Source organism: Bidens hawaiensis, unplaced genomic scaffold (assembly GCF_021521415.1).
Source record: "Bidens hawaiensis isolate Kalapana, Puna unplaced genomic scaffold, B.hawaiensis_p1.1 tig00004525_1, whole genome shotgun sequence".
Taxonomy (NCBI): Eukaryota; Viridiplantae; Streptophyta; class Magnoliopsida; order Asterales; family Asteraceae; genus Bidens; species Bidens hawaiensis.
The window spans coordinates 1,064,479-1,085,876 of NW_027491273.1; the positions used below are offsets into that span (position 1 = coordinate 1,064,479).

The 21,398-nt window shown below is 36.1% G+C and overlaps 2 pseudogenes across 2 annotated transcripts in view; one reads left to right on the forward strand and one right to left on the reverse strand.

Moving 5' to 3' along the window:
• Window positions 1-21,398, reverse strand: part of LOC143626810 (proline--tRNA ligase, cytoplasmic-like) — a 265,181-nt pseudogene that overhangs the window by 131,467 nt on the left and 112,316 nt on the right. The window lies entirely within an intron of this gene.
• On the forward strand, window positions 1,227-12,978 carry LOC143626841 (uncharacterized; annotated as a pseudogene). The gene is made up of 14 exons (XR_013152500.1): window positions 1,227-1,384; window positions 1,512-1,585; window positions 2,283-2,338; window positions 3,791-3,921; window positions 3,994-4,083; window positions 4,161-4,226; window positions 4,827-5,049; window positions 10,329-10,429; window positions 11,105-11,200; window positions 11,280-11,402; window positions 11,512-11,581; window positions 11,876-11,967; window positions 12,643-12,747; window positions 12,865-12,978. The product of XR_013152500.1 is annotated as an uncharacterized LOC143626841 (transcript).

A 21,398-nucleotide genomic window follows, 5' to 3' on the forward strand; every position in this document is an offset into this window, starting at 1 on the left:
ACCTTTCTTGCTCCTAAATCAGTTTCTGAACCGAACTGGTTTGAGTCAAACCAGTTTGGACCATGGTTTGGCCAAACCGGTTCGGTTTGGAAAAAAAAAACGGTTTTGTACACCTCTACTCTCAATTGGTCAAAGGTATGGTGTGTTTGGTTTTACTAGAAGAACACCTTATAAATGGCTCATGAAGCCTTTTAATGGGTAAGTTTCAGAAACATGATAGAATGATTCAGAGACTACCTCTTAATTTCAATACTGCATCCGGGACGGGTTACAAACTGGTTCTGGAACTTGTTTATTTTTTTTTTGTGTCTCTGCCTTTTCACGGGTAAACGGTTTCTGGAGAATGCAAGGTAAGGATGTGTACGCCAGGCCCAAGTTAGCCCGGTAGCACCTAACACCCCAGACCCGTGCATGCGGGAGTCTCAAGCACCGGGTTTGGCATGCGTAGGATCTGATTCATATTGGTATATTTGAAAAGGGGGGTTGTATTTGCACTTTCGAAGTGGTTAATTGGTTATAAAAGCCAGAATCAAAGATGTTAAGACTTAAGTAGTGTTTGAATTCCAGAAATCACATACACTAAAACCCTATAAATTAATACTCAATAAATTAATAACCTTAATAAAATTAATAATTTGTCCGGCTCCAACTTGGGACCAGTGCAAAATTAGACCCTAATAATCGATAAAATAATAAGATAATAACTTTTTGAAATCCCGGTGTATATGTATTTTGGTCCCAACGAAACTATAAATTAATAATTACTATCTGGTGAAAAATGAATCCATAGTTGTTTTTTTGTTGAACTTCAAATCTATATTGAGTTCATCTTTGAATCTCCTAATTGCACTCAAGAGGTGTGATCAATTGACATTTTATAGTGATCAATTTCTAACCACGTTTTAATTTACATGGAGAAGAAATGTGGCTTGAAACTTGTTTTTGTAATTTGTTTTTTTGGTACCATGAACTAACTTTTTACTTATTCAAAAACAATGAGCGTGGCAAATTCATTTAATTTGTGAATGTACATTTCACATGGAAATTTAACTGTCATTTGTTAGTAAAGAATTTTTCATTTGGTTTCTTGGCAGATCGACGTGAAAGTGTCTCGAGCTCTGTCATAACTATTGTAGCAGTTGAACTCAATGACAGCATTAATACTATGTTTTAATTATATAATATTTATTTTTGGACAATTTATTTCAAATCTCCTCTTTGTACCGATGGCGGCAGATCCAAAAGTGTTGATTAGTGGAAATGATTTCTATGCATTCCCGAGATTAGATCCTGAGGGAAAACGGATGGCTTGGATCGAATGGAGCCATCCTGACATGCCATGGGACCGATCCCAGCTTTGGGTTGGTTACATTTCTGATAACGGGTAAAATATTCCGAATTGTTATAAGACTCTAATGATAAAAAAAGATACGGGTGATCGCATAAATAAATATGGCTGCCAAAAACATAATAATATTGGTCTAGTTTTTTTAACCAAATTCATTATGCAGGGATGTATTATGTGTGGCGGGGGCTGATCTTACCATAGTTGAATCTCCAACTGAACCAAAGTGGTCATCTGAAGGTAGGGCTGAGCATGGTTCGATTCGGTTAATACGCAAAACCCAAACCGAAACCGAAGTAATCGGTTATTTGAATATGCAAACCGTTCGGTTTTCGGTAAATTTCGGTTTCGTTTCGGTTATTTTCGGGTTTTTTTTTTCCAATTATGTGTTGACATTGCAAAAAAAAATAAAATTAAAAATGAAAATGCATATTTTAAGCTTGTATAAGAACGTGTTAGAGTACCACAACCACATATATGTTGAATTCAAAAAACAAAAATAGGCACGCGTTACGTGGAACTATACAAATACAAAGTTGCTAATAGAGTTTAAAAATTAAAAGCCATTAAAAGTTTAGTCCCGATCTTCATTCATCATCCTATTTCATCATCATCATCATCGTATTCATCATCCTATTTATTTATCTTAAAAGTTTAGTCCATTCCTCATCATCTTGATAATCTTATCATCATCAATCGGTTCGGTTCGGTTTTTTTTCGGATTTTTAAGAATGGATAACCGAATCGAAACCGAAATTTAGGTTTTTCAAAAAAACAAAAAATTAACCATCGGTTAATGCTTCGGTTCAGTTTTTTCGGTGCGGTTAATTCGGTTTCGATTCGGTTTTCTGCTCACCCCTATCTGAAGGTGATTATTCATTTCTTAGGCATCTGCATTTGTTTACAGTTTACACTCGTTGCATTTGTTTTACTGCAGGAGAGTTGTTCTTTGTCACTGATAGAAATCTTGGATTTTGGAATCTTTACAGATGGGTAATAATTTCAATTCTTATTTTTGTTTTTTCTGTGATTATAAATTTAGTTTGAACTACACTTTAATCTTTATCTTAGCTAACAGTTGTGAGGGGTTCGTAGGCCTCGTATGCCTAATTTCATAACTTTTACTATTCAAACATGGGCCTGTAAACGAACCGAACGTTCGGTGAAATGTTCGTGAATTGTTCGGCGGGAAGTTCGTTCATTTAATAAACGAACGAACAGGAACAAATTTTTTGTGTTCGTTTAATTAAACGAAGAACATGAACACATGTTTCGTTTGTTCATTTATGTTCGTGAGCGTTTGTTTATGTTCGTTTATTTTTACATATTAATAGAAAATAATTAAATATTATTTTGAAGAGTCATCTACTTAATGATTTTGTATTTGTTCATTTGTGTTCATTTACATTTGTTCATATATGTTCGTGTTACCTGCTCGTGAACTGTTTGGCGGGAAGTTCGTTTATTTAATAAACGAATGAACATGAACAAATTTTTTGTGTTCGATTAATTAAACAAACGAACATGAACACATGTTTCGTTCGTTCATTTATGTTCGTGAGTGTCTATTTATGTTCGTTTATTTATGTACGTTTATGTTCGTTTACATATTAATAGAAAATAATTAAATATTATTTTGAAAGAGTCATCTATTTAATGATTTTAGATTTGTTCATTTGTGTTCATTTACATTTGTTCATATATGTTCGTTTATGTTCGTGAAATGCTCGTTTAGAACTTAAATAAAGTAATAAACGAACACAAACGAACGTGAACATGCTCATTATTTAAATAAACGAACACAAACACAAAATATGCGTTTGATTAAGTGTTCGTGTTTGTTTAAGTTAAATGAACGAACACAAGCATGCCCTTGTTCATGTCCATTTGGTTCATCTACATGCCTATAATCAAACAGAGCATGTAACATTTTGGTATTTGCATGTAAAACAACCATACACGGTAAAAATCCCACCAATAGCAAAGCTATTAGCAGGGTCTGGAGAGGGTGGGATGTAGGCAAACCGTAATCCCAAAGAATAGAGAGGCTACTTCCAGAGAGACCCCGGCTCGAAAACCATATGTATGAGACCGAATAAAATTGACAAAAAGTTCAAATACTAGACCTCTAGCTGGCAGATGAAAAAACAAGTACATACAATAAATAAACAGACAGTATAATAATAATAATAATAAGTCGATAAATAAAAATAGTGATAATAGTAATGAATAATGGACCATACAGCCCATACCCTGAGACACATTTGTAACCAAAAGCTATACGTACGTCTCCAAGAATTCCTATCCTCAACCATGTCCTCGAAGAGGTGCAAGTCTAGCAAATCATGCCTGATACCAAATTTTGGTCAATTCGGTATTTGCATGTAATATTTAAAATTCCATCAAGATAATCTAATTAATTATTTATATAGCTTTTGCTAATAGGTTGAACCTGATAACAAGGTGGTGCCTCTATATTCGTTAGAAGCTGAATTCACAAGACCATCGTGGGTTTACGGTATAAATTCTTACGAGATGATCAAAGAACATAAAAACTTAATTGCTTGCAGTTACAGGTAATAGTTTCGCGTACTTCATATTTATTATATTACTTTTATTTAATTTATTTAAATGTAAACGATACACAGGCAGAAAGGAAGGTCATATCTTGGAGTTTTGGATATTAATACGAGTTCATTAATCAATCTTCAGATTCCTTTACTGATCTAAGAAATATTGTAAATAATCAATTTAATTACATTTAAACTTTTCTTTTTAACTTTATATTTATTAAATTTTTTAAATTTTCATCTAGACTTCAAGTGTACACTGTCTCTATATTGAAGGTGCATCCGCGGTTCATCCATTGTCAATAGCTAAGGTTTGATCCTGTTTAGTAATTTTCTATTAACAACAATCAAATGTTTATTACTTTATACAGTGTTTTAAAAACCGGTACGTACCGGCCGGTTGAACCTGTTATACCAGATTCTGGTAATGCGACGGGTATTTAGAGCCCGGTATTTTTAGGCAGTTTGCTAGAGCATCGTACTGCCAGTATTTTTAAAATACCTGTTTAAACCGGCAAACCAGTTTTAAACCAAAAGATTTATATATTTTTTTGCAGCCCATATTTTTTAAAAATGACTTTTAACCTAGCGGATAATATGAAATGAGTAAACACAGTAAATGACGATTCACTAATAAACAAATTTTGTATCCTGCAAATTCAAGGTTGGGTTTTTTACATCTTTAGTAACTGTTTAAGTTCGTAGTTGGCTCGATCATTGTTCATGTGTGATGTCTGATTCATGTGTGATTTTTATTACTGTACTTCTGGATTTAATTTTAAGTTGAAGTTGTATTTATATAGAATTACAGTGTAAACTATTCAACCCGGTTGAACCTCCCGGTACATCCCGGTTGTAACATTTTTGAACCAAATCCTATACGATGCATATATTATTATTATGTGGTACAGGTGACTTTAGATGATGAAGCATCAAAAGTTTTGGATTTCAAGATTATTTGGTCTTCGTCGCCTACAAGTTCAAACTACGAGTCCTATTTTAGCTCTCCCGAGCTTATTGAATTTCCAACAGAAGTTCCCGGTGAGAAGGCGTATGCGTATTATTATCCACTGACAAATCCTATGTATGAAGCTAGTAAAGAAGAAAAACCGCCATTGTTATTGGAGAGTCATGGTAATTCATTAATTGTATTCCCTACTTACTATACGCTTATCTAGTGATCTAGCCGATATATTAATGTGTTTTGCATATAATTTTATTTGACCAAAACCTAGTTCCGAAGGATCCGATAGGAATGGGGTTCCCTATGCATCAGTTGGTAATGGGCGTTCCTTTGTTGATTCCTTGTTAAATCGGAACAAAGTAGATGAGATTAAGGTGGATGATTCGGTGGAACGGTTTTCTCATTGGAAGGGATGTGCTCTTACGGGGAGGGTGGTGAATCTTCACACGTTAACGTCTCTGAAAAAGTTGGTTCGGAAGCATGGTTGGAGATCATTAGAGATTAAGTATCTGGGAGGGCTTTCAGTGGTGTTGGTATTCTACGTTAGTGGGGATAGGGATGCCTTCCTGAATAACAAAGACAAATGGTCAGACTGGTTTGAGTTTTTAGAACCTTGGTCTGATAGAAATGGAGTGGAGGAGGGTCGGATAGCCTGGCTCCAAGTTCATGGGGTTCCGGCTCAGTTGGTGTTAGACGAGGTATTCGATTTGATTGGAAGCAGATTTGGCAAGGTGGTTCAATCGGCTTCCTTATCAGGTGATGAAAACAACTTATCGTATACTCTCATCGGTGTGTTGAGTTAAGAGTGCAAACGGATTGTGGATCGGGTGGACATTAATTGGAGGGGAAAAATTTTTAAAGTGTGGGTGGATGAAGATGTAGGGGAATGGATACCGGAATGTGTAGTAGAGTATGAAGAGGATGATGGTTCCGTTTTACCGGAGGAGGATAAGTGTGATGATAATATCGTGCAGGATGAGTCCCATAATGTGCATCGTGAAGAGGGCGAATGTTCTCAAGCTAATGAGTTTTCTGTCAGGGAACATGCTGTTAATGGGTTGGATGGTTGTGTGAACGATAATTCTAACGTGATGGTCGGTGAATTTTCGAACTCTTATGATCTTTCTAATGAGGAGGCGGTTGAGAATGGTAACGTTGATAGTACTAATGTTTCTGTGTTGAAAGGCAAGGGACATAAGAAGTTCAGACGGAAATCTTTATTTTCTAATCGGAGTGGGGGTAGTGGTTCTAGGGAGCGTCCTAAGAAGAGACCAAGGGAGGATAAAGATATGTTTGATCTTGATAGGTTTATCGGTATTATGCACGTGCCTTCGGATGTTACTAGGGGTAACGAGACAGGTGTTGAAGGAGTGTTCTTAACACCGGATCTTAACAAAGGGATGTCTACTAATACGGAGGTGGTTCGAGACATCGAGGGAGAGACTGCGGAGGCCTCGATGAATGGTAGAGGTATAGATCCGGTGCAACACCAAGGTCCGATTGAGGTGGAGTTGGAGAAGACCATTGAGCTGAGTAAGGCGTTAGGCGTTGAGAATTTGCAAGATTTTGTTTCTAATGTTAAAGAGGTTCTTGTTTCCGAAGGCTATCAAGAAGGTGTTCAATGAATGTTTTTTCTCTGAACATTCGTGGGTTAGGGAGTTCTAGCAAAGCCGATTGGATTCGAGGTCTTCGAGTCCATCACGAGGTTAGTTTTATTGTCTTACAAGAGTCGCAATTTGTTTCCTTGGATTCTGTGGATGTGGGACGGTTTTGGGGTTATGGTGAGTATTCTTTTGATTGGGTTCCTTCATCTGGAAGGTCGGGTGGGTTATTATCGATCTGGGATTCTCAAGTCTTTCGTATGGAAAGGGTGGTCAAGAATAATAATTGGCTTCTAGTTTCGGGCACTGTGAAAGGAAAGAGGAGCTCGTATCATATTCTCAATGTTTATTCTCCTCAAAATCTAGTTACTAAACGAGCTCTTTGGGGGGAAATTCGTGATTTGATCGAGGAGGGTAATGGGAGGTGGATTGTGGCAGGAGATATTAACTCGGTTCGGTGTGCTGAGGATAGGCGGAATTCTTTGTTTAATGTGGGTGAGGCCAATGAGTTTAACGACTTCATTGATGATTCGAATCTTCACGAGTACTCCTTGAAAGGGAGGCGTTTTACTTTTGTCGCAGGAAATAAATTAAGCCGTATTGACAGAATCTTCGTTAATTGGGATTTCTTTATGGAATGGCCGTGTGCGGAGTATATTGCTCTCGAAAGGAATAAGCCGGATCATAGTCCGTTGGTTTTGAAAATTGGTTCTTCCAAGAACTATGGTCCCAAACCGTTTAGGTTTTTCAATTCATGGCTTGGTAGAGAGGATTTTGGGACGTTGGTTAAGAAGACGCTTGTTGATGGCTCGTTTCATGGTTCTCCGGACGCGAGATTGCTGTATAAATTTAAAGCTTTGCGTGCTGCTATCACTAGATGGGCGATCGATTGTAAAGCCAAAGAAAAGGAGGAAAGGGTTTTATTGGAGCAAGAGTTGCGTGACTTGGACCAAACCTTGGAGGTCCGGGATTTGTTGGAAGAAGAGACATGGTCTTTAAGCGAAATTAAAAGACGGCTAGGCGAGTTGGATAATCATTATTACCGGGATTTGAAGCAAAAGGCTCGGTGTAATTGGGCGATTCATGGAGACGAAAATTCTCGATTTTTTCACGGTTTTATTAATAAACGTAAAGCTTCAAATTATTTTCCGGGTTTGGAAGTGAATGGGGCGTGGGAAACAAACCCGGTTCTCATTAAAAAGGAAGTTTTGCGATTCTTTGCTGGTAAGTTTAAAGAATCTATTACACATCGGCCTCGGTTGATTGGATATGGGTTTTCGGTCTTGTCTTCGGTGGAGGCGGATTTTTTGATCAGTGATTTTTCCGTGCATGAGATCAAGAAGGCGGTTTTTGATTGCGGTGGTGACAAAGCTCCTGGGCCGGATGGTTTTAATTTTAGGTTCATTCGGTTTTATTGGGAGTTGTTCGAGAAGGATTTTGTGGATATTCTTGATCATTTTCATAAGGTTAAAAGTTTTTGCTCGGGGGTTGGTTCGTCTTTTATCACCTTAATTCCTAAGGTAAACAATCCGTCTTCTTTGGGGGATTTTAGACCGATAAGTCTCATTGGTTGTATTTTAAAGACTGTGTCGAAGGTGTTAGTGAATCGACTCAAAACGGTTATGAATATGATTGTCTCAGAACATCAGTCGGCTTTCTTATCCGGGAGATATATTCTTGATGGCCCTTTGGTGGCTAATGAGGTTATTGCTTGGGCTAAGAAGAGGGAAAGAAGAATTTTTATGTTCAAGATTGACTTCGATAAAGCCTTTGATAATGTGAATTGGGAGTTCTTGTTGTCGGTTCTTTCTCAGATGGGTTTTCCTTCGGTTTGGTGCGATTGGATTAGTGGTATCTTGTTGGCGAGCAGATCGTCTGTTCTTGTTAATGGGTCTCCTACATTCGAATTTGGATGTCATAAAGGCATTCGTCAAGGTGACCCGCTATCGCCTTTTCTTTTTATTATTCTGATGGAGGCTTTTTCAGGTATGTTGAAACAAGCCTGTGATATAGGTGCGTTTCACGGTATTACTCTTCCTAATGAAGGTCCTACTTTATCCCATCTTTTTTATGCGGATGATGCTATGATTATGGGAGAGTGGTCTTCTTTTAATTTTGATAACTTGAAACGTATTCTTCGCATATTTTACTTGTGTTCGGGGCTAAAGATTAATCTCCATAAATCAGTGTTATTTGGAGTAGGTGTAGAAGATGGTGAGATCGATATCCAAGCCGGTTTCATGGGTTGTAAGCCGGGTAGAATCCCGTTTTCTTATCTAGGGATTATGGTTGGCGCTAACATGAATAGGGTGGTTAATTGGGAACCGGTTGTGTCCAAGTTCAAGAAGAGGCTATCTAAATGGAAAGTTAATTCGTTATCTATGGCTGGTCGGTTAACCCTTATTAAATCGGTGCTGGATAGTCTTCCCACTTATTATTTTTCGCTTTTTAAGGCACCCAAGAAGGTTACCAATGATTTAGAAGCTTTGATGAGAAGGTTCTTATGGGGTGGTTCGGATGAAGTGAGGAAGATGTCATGGGTGGCTTGGGAGGTAGTCACCAAACCTATAAAAGAAGGGGGTTTAGGTATCGCTCGTTTAGAGGTTAATAATCAAGCGCTGATTACTAAATGGCTTGGGAGATTTCTAAATGATCAGCACGCGATGTGGAGAAGAGTAGTGTTGTCTATTCACGGGTCCTCGCGCTGTTGGGGGCTTGCTCCGGTTAATAATGGAGTTCCCGGGGTTTGGAAGAATTGTGTTATGTTCTGGAACAAATTTAAGGTTGATGGTGTGGGTTTTAATAGAGTGATCCGGGCCACAGTTGGGAATGGTCGCCAAGTTCGGTTTTGGACGGATTTGTGGTTGGGTTCGGCGCCGGTTATGGACAAGTATCCGTCCTTATATGCGGTAGAAAAACATAAAAATGTCTTGTTAGCTGATCGGTTGGTGGTCACTGGATCTTCTAGTCGCATTGTGTGGGATTGGCTTAGAGCTCCTTGCTCCCAACAGGAGGTGTTCGAGAAGCAGGAGTTGGAAGATCTCCTTCAAGAGGTGGTGATGGTTGACCGTGAAGATTCATGGTCTTGGGCGGTTGGTAGCTGCAAAGAGTTCGAGGTTTCGGCGATTAAAAGATGGATGGTGCGGTCCGTTGAGGATGCTGGGAGTTCCAGTTTCCAATGGAGCAATTGGGTCCCGAAAAAATGTAATATTTTTATGTGGAGGGCCGTTCTGGATAGCCTTCCAACCAAGCAGGCTTTAGCTAGACGTCATTTGTATTGTGATGATCATAGTTGCGCTTTATGTGAAAGTAATGAGGAATCGCTCGAGCACTTGTTAACCGGGTGTTTCATTTCTATGGCCGTTTGGAATGCGATTGGTTCATGGTGCAACATCCCTAGATCTTTTGTTTTTCATGTCAATGATTTGGTGGAAGTGCATAAGGTTTGTGGTGCGACGGGGAATAAAAGATTGATTATTCATGGAATTGTCATCATTACTTGTTGGAGGATTTGGCGGGCTAGGAATGAAAAGATTTTTTCGGGCAAGAACACTAAGGTGGCAGAAATGGTTGCGGACATAAAATCTTTGGGTTTTCTTTGGTACAAAAATAGATCTAAGATAGGGGTAGTGGATTGGAAAAGTTGGTGTTTATTTGATGTAACGTGATCGTTGGTTTTGGTTTTTGGTTTTCAGCGTCTTTCTCCGTCTTGGTGATAGTCGTTGGTTGTGTCTGTTTTTAATGAAAGTCAATTTTCAAAAAAAAAAAATATATATATATAATTTTATTTGACATGATTACTTCTTGTTAGTTTTATGACGTGTGTTGTATTTCACATTTTGCGACAGGTGGGCCCACCGATGAAGCACGTGGAATTTTGAATCTGAATATACAGTTCTGGACTAGTCGTGGTTGGGCTTTTGTAGATGTGAATTATGGTGGAAGCAGTGGTATGCCTGTTAGTTTTTTTATTTTTTTAATAAATTAAGTGTTGCTAATGATAATTTTAATCAGGGGTGTGCGTGGTGCGGTTCGGTGCGGTTTTGGGCTAAAACCGAACCGAAAACCAAACTTTCGGTTTTTGATTTTTTAAAAACCATTTGGTTTCGGTTTTTGGGTTCGGTTTAGTTTTGGATCCGGTTTTTTCGGGTTTGCTAATTGGGCCAAAAACTTTTAGACAAAAATTTTTTTTACCCAAGATATTGAAATTAGGCCTAATATTTTTTTTCCCTTCAAGCTAATTATTAATAGAATATTAAATATTTTGATCTAAAATATTAAAAGCAAATGAAAGATACACTCAAAATCAAAACTAAATGTACCAATATTATTAGTTATTAACTGTATATAAAAACCAAACATATTAGTTATTAACCATATCCTAAAACTAAACAAACAGTCACCGGTAGGTTTAATTATTATGGTTTTTTGGTTATTTCGGTTCGGTTTTTTCGGTTCATAACAAAACCGAACCAAAACAGTATTTCGGTTTTTGCTGAAGTTCAAAACCGAACCACCGGTTTCTAATTCGGTTTGGTTTTTCAGATCGGTTTTTTTGGTTTATTCGGTTTCCGTTCGATTTTTTCGGTTACATGCACACCCCTAATTTTAATCATGATGTGTGGGTTATGGACGGAAGTTTCATGAAAGACTTTTGAAAAATTGGGTGTAGTTGATGTCAGTTGATGTCAACGACTGTTGTAGTTGTGCTCAGTTTTTGGTATTAAAAGCTCACAAATATGTTTACTTGTCATTTAATATTTCGTTCTTACATTTTGTTCATTTATTTTCGTGTACAGGTAGCCAGTGGAAAGGCGGATGGTGAAAGATTGTGCATAACAGGGTGCTCTGCTGGCGGTTACACGACATTGGCGGCACTTGCTTTCAAGAATATATTCAAGGCTGGTGCTTCTTTGTTTGGTGTAAGTACTCAATATTTATGTTAACAAGTTTTTCCTTTATTATATAATATTATGTTTAGCAATGATGAAACATAATTGCTTCTTAAATCTTATGTCATGGTCACAACAGGTAGCTGATGTGAAGTTGTTAAAACAGCAAATAGTCAAATTTGAATCCTACTACATCGATAATCTTATCGGTAAATGATTAAATATCTTTACTTTATGTTTTCATAACCGGGCTAGCCATCGAACTGGCTGCCTTACGTGTCCTTGGTCACACTAGTTTAAAACCAAACGATGTCATAAATAATTTAAAATTAAAAAAATATATATAGGTATATAACTATATATAAATATATATAGGTAAAATTTTAAATATCACCCAATCGGTTAATGGTTATGGAGCCGATTTTGAGAACATCGCTTGTTAGCGTTAAATATGAACTTCTGTATATTAATTATTACTTAAAAAGGCTAAAAATTTGCATCAGGGAGCGAGAAAGATTTCATTGATCGAAACCCTATCAATTCGGTTGATCGGTTTTCTTGCCCCGTCATCCTCTTTCATGGATTAGAAGACAAGGTAATGAAAATCAGTTTCCGAATTATTTATATATTTTGTTAACACAGCTACACAAACTTAGGGTCAAGTTATTCTACAAAGGGAGACAAAAATGAGAAGGATTTATAACCACACAAAAAACCCCTAAAAAATTTTAAAAAAAAATAAATAAAAATCATAACTCAAAATTTAATAAAAAAACAAAAAGAATAAGAACACAAAAATGTTTCCACCGTTTTCCTCATTCTTAAAAAAAACACAATGTTGAGGGAAAAAGATTATTGTGTCTTTTTGTTTATCATTGTGTTATTTTTGTCATTGATTGTGTCTTTTTTCCTTGACATTGTGTTTTTTTTTTCTTGATATTGTGTTATATTTTATTCGGCATTGTGTTGTGTTTTGCGATCTATTGTGTCTTTTTTTAATTATAATTGTGTCTTTTGTTCATTTTCGTCATTGTGTTTTTTGTCTCTGCATTGTGTCTTTTCGCTTTTTTTTTGGAACGGGAATGACGAGGGAAACATTTTTTGTTTTTTTAATTTTTCGGTTTTTATTTTTATTTTAAGTTATGATTTTTTTTATTAATTTTTTGAGGGGTTGTTTTTGTGTGGCCACAAATCCTTCTCACACTTTTCATTTTTGTCTCCCTTTGTATTTTAACATTTTCCCACATACTTAATGTGTGTTGTTTTACAGGTGGTAAATCCTGAACAAGCAAGAATAATATATAGAGCATTGAAATCAAAAGGATTGCATGTTGCCCTTGTGGAATATGAAGGCGAGCAGCACGGTTTCCGAATGGTAGGGATAGATAGATAGATAGATAGATAGATAGATAGTGATATAAACAGTTACCATTTCATGTTTTGTGTTACATATGAAATTACATAATTTTTTATTTTATTTTGTAACATGCAGGCTGAAAATATTAAGCACACACTCGAACAACAAATGGTGTTTTTCGCTCGTTTAGTGGGACACTTCAAAGTCGCAGATGGGTTTACGTCTGTTAAAATTGATAACTTTGATTAGACGTTCGTCTGTATTTTTCATAATGTTGTACTTTAATGGGGCCTTAGAAGTTTGACCCATTAGTTGACCTTTTTCGGTATTTTTAGGGACATGTTATTCATACACCCTTTGGTTATCCACACACCCTACATACGATCGTAAAGGGGCTATATGATCGTATGGAACCCCACGGTAAAGGGTGTGTGGATAGGTCAAGGGTGTGTGAATAACCAATACCTTTTTTTATTAATAAATCCTAGAGGATGCAGAGCCTGAATGTAGAAAAGTAGCGCCGTTGACTTTTAAGGTCAAAGATGTTAATTTTCTGAATTCAAAGTTGTTTTGCTGCATAAATAAGGCAAGGATTATATCTGCATTGCAACTGATTTTATGTGGAGATCAAAATTAGTTGTGGCTCACAAATGAATTGATCGGATAAAACTCAAAAGAGCAAGAAGCAAGTATGGGTTTTTTTGAGAGATTTTGATGAACTAGGAAATCTTGTCATATGATCAAGATATAGTTTATTAGGGTTAGGGGCGTTGGTAACTGCCTTTGGTAGTTATCAACTTATCATGTATTTTGAGATACGCTCCATTTTGACACCAAAAAATTGTATAAGAAATTTAATTTACATGCAAGGGCTCTCACCCCTAAGTACAAATAGGGCATTCAATCATATAATATGATCAAATAAGTGTGCACCATGCACCAGGGGAGGAATTATATTGTAAATGGGTGGTTCCCCGAAACCATCCGAGTTTCGAAATAATAGTGTACTTTTATATAGAAAATATTAGAGGAACCATCATATTTACATTGTAAGTGCGGTCTAACTGGTAAGAAGTTGGTTTTGTAAACTTAAGGTCGCGGGGTCGAGCCTGATTGTCATGTGTTCTTTTTGAACTTTTTTTTTCTAATTCAGCCTGTATCCTTATATCAATTAGGGTTTTATTAAAACACTCATGCCAATGCTGCCTCTCCCCCCTCTTCTTCAAACTCATGCACACACCACCTTCCACCATACCACCGTCGTTCGCGACCAACCCTTGTTCTTCGACCACCGTCACTGGTCCGCTGCTTGCTGCTTTTCTGACGAACCACACGTCCACACACCTCCTGCCTTCAGCCTTCTACTCTTCCTCGAAGCTCGAATCCTCTCCAGTGGCGGATCCAAGAATTTTTTCAGGTGATACACTACTTATAGATGCTTCAATTTCATAGAGTCGGGTATAAAAAATTCTGGGTCGGTTCGAGGTTCGCGTCGGTTCGATGGTTCGGGCAAAGTTCATTACACAATAAAAATACGATAAAATAATAAAAGAGACACCGTCATTAGAAATTAAAAAACACATAATATAAATACAATAGCCTTTACGAATTAAAACAAAATACTTATAGTTGTTCCCTACGAGTCTTCATCTTTTGAATCCGTTGCATTACTTCTTCAATCGACACTTGTTGGAGGAATTCCCTTTCAATGTAACAAATGCTTCATTAAAGAAAAGCATATTTCAAACACTTGTCGTTGCAACTCGGCAACACAATAGCCCAACGTGTAATCACCATCATTTTGGCAAGATCACCTTAGGGGTGCACATAATTAGGGCCGGACCGAAAAAACGCGAAACCTGGACGTGCAGTATAATCTTCGGTTTTTCATCGGGCCATAAATACATTGCATTTCGGTTTCGGGTCGGGTATCGGGCCAAGACCCGGGTTAACCGACTTTTTCAAGACCGACCCAAATGTAGTTAGTGATAAAACTTAGCAGAGAGGGAAGCGGTGTATGGGAAAGATGTGACTGAAATCAAACTTTATTACTTGATTGAGATGAGAATTACAATTACATGAATTATCTTAGGAAAGTAGTAACAAACATATTAACTAAATAATTACATTTGAATATGAATACAATGATAACATAAATAAATTTAGTGATATGTGCATGATTTGTTTTTCATTCCTTAATAATTAGACCTACAAAAAAAATTTATTTGGTTTCCATATTTGCAAGTTGCTGATCTCGTTCCTTTAAACTTTAACCCAGTAAAAGTAAGGGCCGATAGTTATCATAATATACTTGCTTAAAATTAAAATAACTCAACCAAAAAATAAGAAATAAAACATCGATCATTACATTGAGTAGTTATCATTCAAGAGCAAGGGAAATTATCTATTTGTTCACAAGGTATTAAATAAATTGTCTTTATTAATGCTGTGTATAATAATTTCCTGTAAAAGTGTTGAAGAACAAGAAAAGAGGTGGAAAAGATGAAGACTGGATGCTGAATTGTATACGTGTTTGTATGTAAATCGGTTAATTGGTCTTTAGAAAATACCCGGTAACCGAGACCGACTTTATCGGTTAACCGATTTGTGATTGGCAGGTCTATTTTCGGTCTTCAAATTTAGGATTTTCGGGTATCGGTCTCGGGTCGGGTAATGCTCGGGTCGGGCCGGTTACTCTCCTTTGCACACCCCTAGATCACCTAACCCACTCGAGTTGGCAAACCGCCTATCTTCTATCACATTAGTAATGTAGTGGCCAAGTTCATATACAAGCTTCTCCTTTTCATCAAAATTACATGGATACATCTCAGCCAACTTTAACAAGTTTACTTTACTAAAGGCAATAAAATTACAAGAGGGTTCAAAGAACTCATACTAATAAGCAATTTAGTGGTTAACTCATTAACGCGGTTTCCAAGCTCTTGAATTTGCATATCGAGAACCGTGTTGAAGTTATTAACCACATAATGATGACAATTGGCGATACCGGTCTTCTTTCTTCGATATTTCGGATCAACATACTCGGCTTCCATATCACTTCAATATCATATTTATCACAAAATTATGTGACATCTTCCAAAAGTGGGTCAAAACCTTCAATTCGATAACTTTTTAGGCCATCATCAGTTAACTTAACTAGCTTAACTGTATTCAACATATCTTGATCTTTTCTTTGAAGTGCTTGACACAGTGTGTTAGTAACACCCAAGATGTAAATAAAATACAAAACTAAAAGTTTTCATGTATAATTCAAGTCCATGTGCTTCTCTTTTATGATCTAAAAACTCACCGAATATTCTATATATTCAAGCACGTCAATAACACTAGGATATATAGTAAGCAAACGGAGAATTGTTTCTTCATGAGAACTCCAATGTGTATCCCCGGCTCTTGCAAGTGACAATGCTTTCCACTTCTGGTTTCAACTTCTAGATTCAATCTCGATCTTTCTCTTTGACTTTATCTTAAGTGTGTTACTAACACCCAAGATGTACTTCATCAAATGTGAATAAAATACAAAACTAAAAGTTTTCATGTATAATTGAAGTCCATGTGCTTCACTTTTGTGATATGAAAACTCTCCAAATTTTCAATATATTCAAGCACGTCAATTACACTAGGATATATAGTAAGCAAACGGAGAATTGTTTTTTCATGAGAACTCCTACGTGTATCCCTATCTCTTGCGAGTGACAATCCTTGATTCTTTCTGCTTCGGATTTCAACTTCCGTATTCAATCCCAATCCTTCTTTTTGACTTTCTCTTATCAAATCTATTCTTTTACAAGATGCGCCAACAACATTTACTAAATTTGATAATTCTTTAAAAAATTGAAAATCTCATGATGTTTGGTTGCAAGGCCCACAACAAGTTCAAGTTGGTGAGCAAAACAATGAACATAATATGGTGAAGAATTTTCTTTCAAAATTTAAAGCTTTCAAACCATTAAACTCGCCGGACATGCTGCTTGCACCGTCATATCGTTGGCCTCTAATCCTACCAATACTCAAATTGTGGCGAGCAAATAATTTATCAATTACAGCTTTAAGAGATAGCACGGTTGTTTCCATAACATGAACAAGGCCAATAAAATCGCTACTTCACAAATCCTAATTTGTCAACATATCTTCTTTAATACTTCTTCTGCAAAACAATTACTTGGGATCATCATCCAAATTTATTTTTGATGGTTTACTACTTGAAGATGATGATCCCATGGTATTATTGTCAAAAATAAATTTGGATGATTTTCTACGGGATCTTTCCGAAAGACAGCCAATTTCATCTTATTACCCAAGTCAAAAAGATGAAATTAGACGGGCATATCTACTCAGAGGTTCGTGTGTACCAACCGGGCATGATTTTCCTCTAACAAATTTTAGCGGTAAATGAAGGTGATTTAATGAGGAATGGTACACTATTGAATATGGAAATTGGTTGGAATGTAGTGTTAAAGTGGATAAAGTGTTTTGCTTGCATTGTTACTTGTTTAAGGAATGTGGACAAAATGATGCATTTCTAAGGGACGGATTGCGATGTTGGAATAGGTGTCTGGAGAAATTTAGCAATCATGTTGGTAAATACTATAGTTTCCAATACAAAGAACGTAAAAAGGGGGGAGACTTATTTAACCAAGCTCAATCTATACATGTAGCCATTGATAAAGGAACAGATATACACAAAAAACAATATTGAATCTAGTTACAAGCTTTGGCTAGACTTACCAAAGCATTGTTGAATGGTTTGTTAGCTTTTCGTGGTCATGATGAGTCTGAAGAATCTCTTTACAGAGGAAATTTTATCGAGTTCTTAAAAGTGTCTGGAGAACTAAATGAAGAAATTGGTAAGGTTATATTAGGTAATGCTCTCGAGAATAACCAAATGACGTCTCCATCAATCCAAAAAGAACTTTGTCATTGTTTTGCAGAAGAAGTATTAAAGAAGATATTTGAAGAACTTGGTGATGATGTGTTTTCCATATTAGTTGATGAATCAAGATATATTTCCAAAAAAGGAACAAATGGCCGTGGTTTTAAGATATGTTGATAAATTAAGATTTGTGAAGGAGCGATTTATTGGTCTTGTTCATGTTATGGAAACAACATCATTATCTCTTAAAGCCGCAATTGACAAATTATTTGCTCGCCACAATTTGAGTATTGGTAGGGTTACAGGCCAAGGATATTACGGTGCAAGCAACATGTCCGGCGAGTTTAATGGGTTGAAAGCTTTAATTTTGAAAGAAAATTCTTCAGCATATTATGTTCATTGTTTTGCTCACTAACTTAAACTTGTTGTGGGCCTTGCAACCAAACATCATGAGATTTTCAAATTTTTTAAAGAATTATTAAATTTAGTATATGTTGTTGGCGCATCTTGTAAAAGAATAGATTTGATAAGAGAAAGTCAAAAAGAAAGATTGGGATTGAATACGAAAGTTGAAATCCGAAGCGGAAAAAATCAAGAATTGTCACTCGCAAGAGATAGGGATACACGTTGGAGTTCTCATGAAAAAACAATTCTCCGTTTGCTTACTATATATCCTAGTGTTATTGACGTGCTTGAATATATAGAATATTCGGTGAGTTTTCAGATCATAAAAGAGAAGCACATGGACTTGAATTATACATGAAAACTTTTAGTTTTGTATTTTATTTACATTTGATGAAGTACATCTTGGGTGTTACTAACACATTGACTCAAGCACTTCAAAGAAAAGATCAAGATATGTTGAATGCAGTTAAGCTAGTTAAGTTAACTGATGAAGGCCTAAAAAGTTATCGACTTGAAGATTTTGACTCGCTTTTGGAAGATTCACATCCTTTTGTGATAAATATGATATTGAAATGGTTGATATGGAAGCCGAGTATGTTGATGCGAAATATCAAAGAAGAAGACCGGTATCGCCAATCGTCACCATTATGTGGTTAATAACTTCAACACGGTTCTCGATATGCAAATTCAAGAGCTTGGAAACCGTTTTAATGAGGTAACCACTAAATTGCTTAATAGTATGAGTTCTTTGAGCCCGCCTTGTAATTTTAGTGCCTTTAGTAAAGTAAACTTGTTAAAGTTAGCCGAGATGTATTGATGTGACTTTGATTTTGATGAAAAGGAGAAGCTTTTATATGAACTTGGCCACTACATTACTAATGTGAAAGAAGATAAGCGGTTTGCCAACTTGGCCAAAATGCAATGTATTTATGGCCCGATGAAAAACCGAAGATTATATTGCACGTCCGGGTTTCGGGCTTTTTCGGTCCAGCCCTAATTATGTGCACCCCTAAGGTGATCTTGCCAAAATGATGGTGAAAACAAGATTGCACGTTGATTATCCGTTGGTCTATCGTTTAATAAAGTTATCATTAGTTTTGCCGGTTGCAACGGCAAGTATTGAAAAGTATTGGTCTATTGTAAGTTATCATTAGTTTTGCCGGTTGCAACGCAAGTGTTGGTCTATCGTTTAATAAAAAAGATCATCAGGCCATGTGATTTTGATTTTGATGAAAAGGAGAAGCTTTTATATGAACTTTGGTTTTTCAACTTGGCCTCAAACGAATGACCCTTCTCTTGACCGGTAGTAATGCGAAAAAAGAGTGAAGAAAAAGACATGACTTTCACTCCTTTGAATATGAAGATTTTGAAACAAAACTGCATGAATTTATTCATTTGTCACATTGTTGACAAATTGCTAGAATCCTTATATAGAATGAACCTTGATGTACTAGTTTTTCCCATTCAACATATGCCATTCTTCTGTTAAAGAGTACGTCTCTTCTGTTTTGAGTCTTGCTTCTGCTTCGTCTGATATGCGACAACATCCTTTGTTACCCGAGTCCCACATACAACATAGAAAAATATTAGCAAAGTTTATATTGATATATGGAAAAAAAACAAACAAACAAAAGATTAGCATTTACCTTATAGATTTTGTTGAGATAACTCTTAGTATTTAGTACTAATAAGCCCTTTCATTTTTGTAGAATATACTCCTTTTTTACCAAACCATACCATGGTTTTTCAGGAGATGAAGAAATGGTTAATAATGCAATACGCGTATGCAAGAGTTAAATGCTTTTGAAATATTGTTAGTTGCGTAATCACACTTGGATGTTGTTGCAAACTTGCAACAACTCCATATCTTTTTTATGATTCACACTAATATATGTAAGATGATTTATGTACAACGACTATTTACTTTAATAATCTTACATTCTCTATAATTTTTATATAGGTCATTGTAGCACGTCATACATTTATGTTGAAGATCTCACCACGAATATGTTTCTTGAAATTTCTGTATAAGTGCCTAATGCAGTCTTTGTTATTGTCACGTCTAAACCTTTTTGCATGACTGAATAGACCACAAGACCATTAGGCGCATTGATTGCTTTTATAATTTAAAATACCATATCCAAGAATTTTTTTTCTATTAAAGTACGCAATATACTGCTTGAAAAATGAAATTATTACCGTCTACCACTTGTGGTAGCGACAAGAAACTATTTTTAAGCTCTTTTATCTCACTGATAACTTGCTTTAAGGGGTTTTTGGATGGTTGTCATCCTTACATTGCTCTTGATATTTGCTGTCTAAAATTAAAATTTAATGGGGGTACCGGTCAATGCCACACGTGTTAACACTAATTATTCCATTTTTCCATTAGCCTTTGGTTTATCTAAACCAGAGAACGAAAAATCATGGATATGTTATGTAAGTTACTTAAAAAGCAATCAGTATGCCTAATGGTCTTGTGGACTCTTTAGGCGAGCAAAAAGGTTTAGAAGTGGCGATAACACAAATTCATGCTTATAAAGTACAGAAACATTTTCATGGTGAGATCTTCCACAAAATTTTTACGGCAAACCACAAGAACCTTTAGTATTACTTAGCATGAGATGCTATTGAAGAGAATAGCCGGAGTACGTAAAGATGCGCTTACATATATTAGTGAAAATCATAAAAAGATATGGAGTCGTTGCAAGTTTGGAACAACATCCAAGTGTGACTACAATACTAACAATATTCAGTTCAGAAGCATTTAATTCTTGTATACGTGTATTGCGTTATCAACTTGATCTCGTTGATTATATTAGAGAAAAAGCACGCTACGGTTTGATGAAAAAAAAAGGAGGATTCTACAAAATGGAAGGGTACATTAGTACCAAATAAAAGAGTTATCTCAACAAAATCTAAGTGCATCTTTTTAAATCTTTTTGTGTATATTTGAAATTTAAATGAAACATCTCAACATGAACTATGCTAATATCTTTTCTATATTAGATGCAGGACTCGAGTGAATATGAAGTTTGCAGAAACAGTGAAAATCGAGCCGAAGTGAAATGTATGGGAAAAAGTTACGAGCTCTTACTTGAACGAAAGTGCATACTTTTGGTTTGGCAAGTTAAATGTCTTACGTGAATGCAACGACTTTTATTGCTTTGTTAAAGAGCGCAAACTAAGACAAGTACTTTAATTCATATTTCATCATTTAGAAAAAACGATTTATGCACCAGAAATAAAGTTGCTCCGATACCAGCAAAGGATCAATGGATTCACGTAGATATAGAAGAGGGCATATGTTCATCTACTAAACTATCGAACGCCCACCAGGTTGACCAAGAAAGAATATAACTTCACCATATTA